We start from the raw sequence: 6,640 nt of genomic DNA on the forward strand, positions 1-6,640 counted from the left end.
AAAACACATGGTAAGATGAGATAAAATAGATGTAGAGTGGTGTTGGTGGATAAAGTTTTGGTGACAAACTCCCATTGATTTGCTTTTAGTGGGGAGAGAATATGTTTATCTTTGAGAATAATATGAACTCAAAGTATTGATGATATAGTGGGTTGATTCATCATTTATTTGCATAGGCAAATTTTCGAGGACGAAATTTTGTTAAGGGGGAAAGTTTGTAATAACAAAAAAAAATTGTTAGTCGTTAAATTTCAAGGACTAATAGTGTAAAGCGATCAAAGTGTTTAGACCCTAAAATTGAATGCAATTTAATGATAGGAAACTCAATGGTCATGAAACCTACAACCAATTATTATGGCTTATCGTTTCATATTCCGTGAAACCGCCGATGGGGCTTAGTATAAAATGAGAGTTTGTAGTTTTTTGTGTAGTTTGGGGTTAAGAAGGAAAACTATTGTGAGAAAAGGCGACAGTGGACGCTGTAATGAGAGTTGACGGTGCTCTATATCGTAGCTAGTTTGGCATCAATCAGGGAGACGCTAGCCACTTCAAAGTTCGGTTTGGGCTACGCCATGTATTGTGAGTTACACGTGATTTATTTTTAAAATGGTTGCATGCCTTATTATCCAAAAATTGTTTGAAGTTTCTCGAGATTTTTGATATGCTATATATGCGTGAAAAGTTTGATATTTTTATAATATGTGTTTTGAGTATTTGTGTGTCAATGGGGATGTACTACAATATGATTTTGTAAAGACGAGCATGATTTGTGAGCTTGTCTAAGCCGTAAGTGCAGACATGCTGTGTGAGTTCGCCAGGTAATGTTGTGTGAGGTAGACATCTCCCATGACGTTGTTGCTTTGTCATGTAGACACGCACTATAATATAATTATTTTGTGAAAAATATTATTCTCATCAAGGCATGCTAAATTTATGAAGCTTCATGAAAATTGTTTATAGTAAAAGTTGTTGTTCATGCATGAAAACAGTGGATTCACTGGGCCTAAGGCTCATCCAAAACTCTTTTAAAACTTTTTCACCTAGACGGCTATTAGACTGGAAAAAAAAGTTGGATATAGGGAGATAAGGATTAGCTCCAAAGAAAGTTATATGCAGATCAATGCATTGTTATATAGAGCAAAGTTATGCTCCTCAAGATTATAATTTAGATGGTGATATAATTTGTAAGATTAAAGATTTTATTTCCAATGCAATGTAAGTGTTTGATCTTGGGATACTAGTTTTGATATATTTAAGTATTCAAAATTTTGGGATGTTACAAAAGGTATTGAAATGTATGGGAAGTATGCTTTTAATGCGGGATTTGATATCAGACCATCTTCTTTGGATAAAATGCATATTCGATGATTATTATGAGGCATGTTGTATGCGATATAGTTGGTTTTCTAGATTCCATCCAAGTAGATTCATTGGATGAATCAAAGAAACGAAAAAGAAATTCAAACCTTCATAGAACTGGTTTCGATGCATATGTGAAGCTCAAGGTTGTTCTCGATATGAGATCTTTTATGTTACATGCATTTTAAGAGAAACGTAACATCGTTTATTTGATGAAGATTCATACCACTTGTTGAAAAGTAGTCGAGATTAGACTATTCTTACTATATTCATCTATCTTTATCGTTAAATTTATCTTCACTTTTAAGTCATTTTCACGAATTTCTACATATATGTAATCACTTTTATATTCATGAATTCGTTAAGATTACGTTCATGGTGATAAAGTAGGTAAATAAAGGTAGTTGAATATAAATGAAGGTATATGAATTTTTTATTCTTACGTTCTCATCATAACTGTTATTCTCATTGAAACCATATATATATATATAGATATATGTATGTACATTACCATTCCATATAATGTTTACACATAAAAAAATTGCTTTCAAGTATTTTTTTTGTATTGAATTTTATTTTTGATATTAAAAACATTTTTTCAAGATTTTTTATCATATTTGTTGGGGCCTTCCTTTAAACATTTAATCATTTTTTTAAACGTGTTAACAAGTTTTTTAGGATACTTTTAATATAAAGTATTATATTAGCTATTTTATAGAACATTTTTGAGAAAGTGTACTATAAACTCATCTTTTTTATAAGACACTTGTGTTTATAAGACACTTTTTCAAATACCTATATAACAGCTAATATGACATTTTCTAGAAAAAGGTCCTAACAAACTTCTTGTACGCCCAAAACATTCTATAAACTTATTACAACATCCTTAAATAAATGTTTTATCTTATAGTTTTATAAATTATGTCTTATAAAATGACCTATTAATACGTTTATTTATCAATGACGTACTATAAACCAAATTTTATTATAATTAATGTTGGGATCATACCCTTCACAACCTTCCATATATGTTCTTGCGTATCTTAACTCTTACATCCACCCTTATCCGTTTCTAAGCTTTTAAAAGCATGGTTTTACGTGTACACATTTGTCGTTTCTTAAAAGTGAATCAGAAAAATGACAAAAATAACGTGACAAAGTACAAATAAATAAGATATATATACACAGAGAGATGTGAGTTATTATGTAATCCTTTACATTTGTATAACCAATACAACTCAATTTCAACCGTTCATTTAATTTGATGAATATGTGATTTTATAAAAGTTTTGATTGTTTTCTGATATGAAATATTGATCATAATTAAGAGTCATAGTTATCTTCCATAAATATTCAAATCATAATAAATTAACTTTCATCATTTTCATAAATATTTCAATTGATTGGGTTACATTGATTATACAAATGTGATGGAATATTGTATATGAAACGTCTCTATATATATAAGTTTTAAATTTGGCTCTATATTCATTTCAAATTTCGTTAATTATCCTTACTTTTATCATATTAAATTTTGTTCATCGTAAACGAATCTTGTGCCAAGATTATTGTTTAAAGAAAAGTCACATAGAAAAAGACATGGAACAATGTTTGCTTCTATCGATCTACCAAAACTTGTTCGTGACATTTTTCAAAGATGTTGTCGATGTTAAAACAACTCGATTTAGAACTCAAAAGCATAATCGGGTTGCATTTATTTTATAAGTTGAGTATTTAAAACCAACGGTGATTTTAAATTAATCTTATCAACCTATCTATGCTATATTACAAAGCATTTGACAAAAACTCTTAAAAACCATTTTTTTTATGCACGAAATACTTAAACTGATGCATATTACTTAAAATTTAAAATTACAAGTAAATTGTGCATACGTACAACTTATTAAAGCTCCATATTTGAATTCGTGTAACTAACTGCAGATAAACATAATCAAATATTGGATAAACATCTCATTTTAAATATAAAAAATCTAAAATATAATTTGGATAATCATAGAGTTCTAACAGAAGTTAAACATAAATTAAAGTTTTGAGTACTTGTGTGTCAATGGGGATGTACTACGGTATGATTTTGTAAAGACGAGCATGCTTTGTGAGCTTGTCTAAGCCGTAAGTGCGGACATGCTATGTGAGTTCGCCAAGTAATGCTGTGTGAAGTAAACATCTCTCATGACGTTGTTGCTTTGTGATGTAGACACGCACTATAGTATATTTATTTTGTGAAAAGTATTATTCTCATCAAGACATGCTAATTTATGAAGCTTCGTGAAAATTGTTTATTATAAAAATTGTTGTTCATGCATGAAAACCGTGGATTCACTAGGCCTAATGCTCACTCAAAACTCTTTTAAAACTTTTTCACCCAGGCGGCTATTTGAGTGGAAAGAAAAGTGCAATAAAGAGAGATAAGGATTAGCTCCAAAGAAGGATATGTGCAGATCAACGCATTGTTATATAAAGCAAAGTTATGCTCCTCAAGATTGTAATTTAGATGGTGATATAATTTGTAAGATTAGAAATTTTATTTCCGCTGCAATGTAAGTGTTTGATCTTGGGATACTAGTTTTGATATATTTAAGTATTCGAAGTTTTGGGATGTTACAAATATAACCAACATACCTCCGCTGTTGACTCGTATGATCTCCTGGTGCTAATGCTGATCAGCGAGGGATCTGCGAAGGAAAGTATTTTTGGCCAATTCCGTTACAGATCCATTGCTGATCAACGAGGGATTATCCTAAATTTCTTATTTTCTCATTTTGTGTGGTATATGTACGCATTTTTATATGTAGGTGTCGTATGTATAAATGTATACGTGTTATTTGTATATATATGTTTTGGTTGCTAACTATGATGTGGATTATATGTACACATATGCATGTGTTGTATGTATATATATTTGTCGTCTCGTGTTATATACATATGTTTACACGATGGTGCATGTGTTATAAGTACACATATACCTGTCAGTCCGTGTTATATACATATGTTTACATGATGGTGTGTGTATTATATGTATATATACTCATCGGTCCGTGTTATATACATATGATGTATATATGTTTAAACGTATGTGTATATATGAATATATAGATAGTATGTCTATGTTATTTGGGCTATATTAGGTTTTATAGGGCCTTAACCCATTTTATTGGGTTTTGTTCAGTTTTATTGGGTCTTAATCCATTATATTGGACTTTATTCGGTTTTATTAGACTTTGTTTGGTTTTATTGGCCCTTAATCTATTTTATTGGACTTTATTCGGTTTTATTAAACTTTGTTCGATTTAATGGGCCTTAATGGGCTTTATTGGGTCTTAATCTATTTTTTTTGGATTTTATTCGGTTTTATTGGGCCTAATAGGCTTTATTCAGTTTTGTTAATTAATTTTTGTAATATTTTAATAAATAATAAATTAATTGATAATTTAATAATCAATAATTAATAATTAATTAAATTTGTAGTTATTAATTAAAAAATTAGCGAGGGAACAACAAGGGAAATTGTTTTCGGCCAATTCCATTACTGTTCAGCGAGGGAATTGGTTTTTTGCCATTCTCTCGTTGATCCATAGCTGATCAGCAAGGGATCAGTGAGGGAATTAGTTTTTGGCATTTCCGTGATCAGTGAGGGAACGAGGGAAATTGTTTTTGGCCAATTCCCTCGCTGATCAGCGAGGGATTTTTTCTGTCGTTGATACCTTGTTTTCTAGTAGTGCTATGAACAATATATGGTTAACAAAAGATTTAAACACCTATGAACATCATATGGTTATGAACACAGTCTTATGAACGTCTTATGGTTTTGAACACATATTTATGAGCACATTCTTATGAATACCTTATGGTTATGAATACATTCTTATGAATAACTTATGGTTATGAACACATTCTTATGAATACCTTATAGTTATGAACATATTCTTATGAACACCTATGAATATCATTAAATACCATAAAAGTAATTTACACATAAAAATATGTAATATCTCATTAAATACCATAAAAGTAACTTACACATAAAAATTACCTATTTGCTCTTCATCATTAAATCAAAATTTTGAAGTAACATCTACAAAAAAATGAATCTTATTGGTCCAATAAGTTTACAAAGTTAACATCATATTCTTGGTTAACAAAAGATCTTACTCCAATATATATATATATATATATATATATATATATAGACATGGGATCATGTGAGACCAAAGGTTTTTGGTGAGACCCGTAAGACCAATTCTCAATCTTTGGATTAGATTTACAATCTGACAATCTACACATTCATAAACGTTACGAGACTTCTCAATAATCACAAAATTACCACCGTGCAACTTTAAATCATTAGATTATTAGCTTATAAAGTTAATCAATGAATATAAATTGGTCTTACGGGTCTCACGAAAAACCTTTGGTCTCACGTGAACCCAACCTTATATATATATATATATATATATATATATATATATAGGGGCCTAATCAAATGCGAGAGAGAGAGAGAGAGAGAGAGACGGGTTCATACAAAAATGATATGTATTTAAAAAAAATAAGAGAATGAATATGGACGATACATTTTTATTAAAAATAAATAAAGACATAAAAATAATTTAGTTATACAAAAGTTATTTAACTAAACTATTTATTTAAAACTCTACTTTTATCATATTTATGATTTAATTTTTATTTAAAAATATTTTATATTTAATGCATTTAAATAAGCGTATTTAATTTTTATTTTAAAGATTCATTTTCTTATGTACAGAAATATGTTTAAAAAATTAAAATTTTCGTCAAAATCACATATGATTCACAATTAATTATTTTTTTTTCAAAATATTTTTCTAATCATATGTGAGTTAAAGGCTTAAAAGCTTGAAAAACAATGACTTATAGTGCTTTTCCATTATAATGAATATCACATATGATACATTGAATCACATGTGATATGTAGCAAAACATATTTTAAATGTATAAGATCATATGTATTTCAAAATGTAAATCGTAATTTATACATATCACATATATTGTTGTAGATAACTTATATTTCTTTTCCACCATAACCAGTATCACATATCGATAAAAATCAGCGTTTCTTTTTCGGGAAAAGAAACGTCTATTAATTACGGATATCACATATGATTTTTGACGAAAATTGTAAAAAACTCTTAAATAAACTACTTCAATAAAAAATATTTTAAATGAAAAAATAAATCACACTTATTATAAATGTTGTAAAAATAGAAAATAAATAAATGAAAATATA

This window comes from Cynara cardunculus (genome assembly GCF_001531365.2).
Source record: "Cynara cardunculus var. scolymus isolate 2C chromosome LG 10, CcrdV1, whole genome shotgun sequence".
Lineage (NCBI taxonomy): Eukaryota > Viridiplantae > Streptophyta > Magnoliopsida > Asterales > Asteraceae > Cynara > Cynara cardunculus.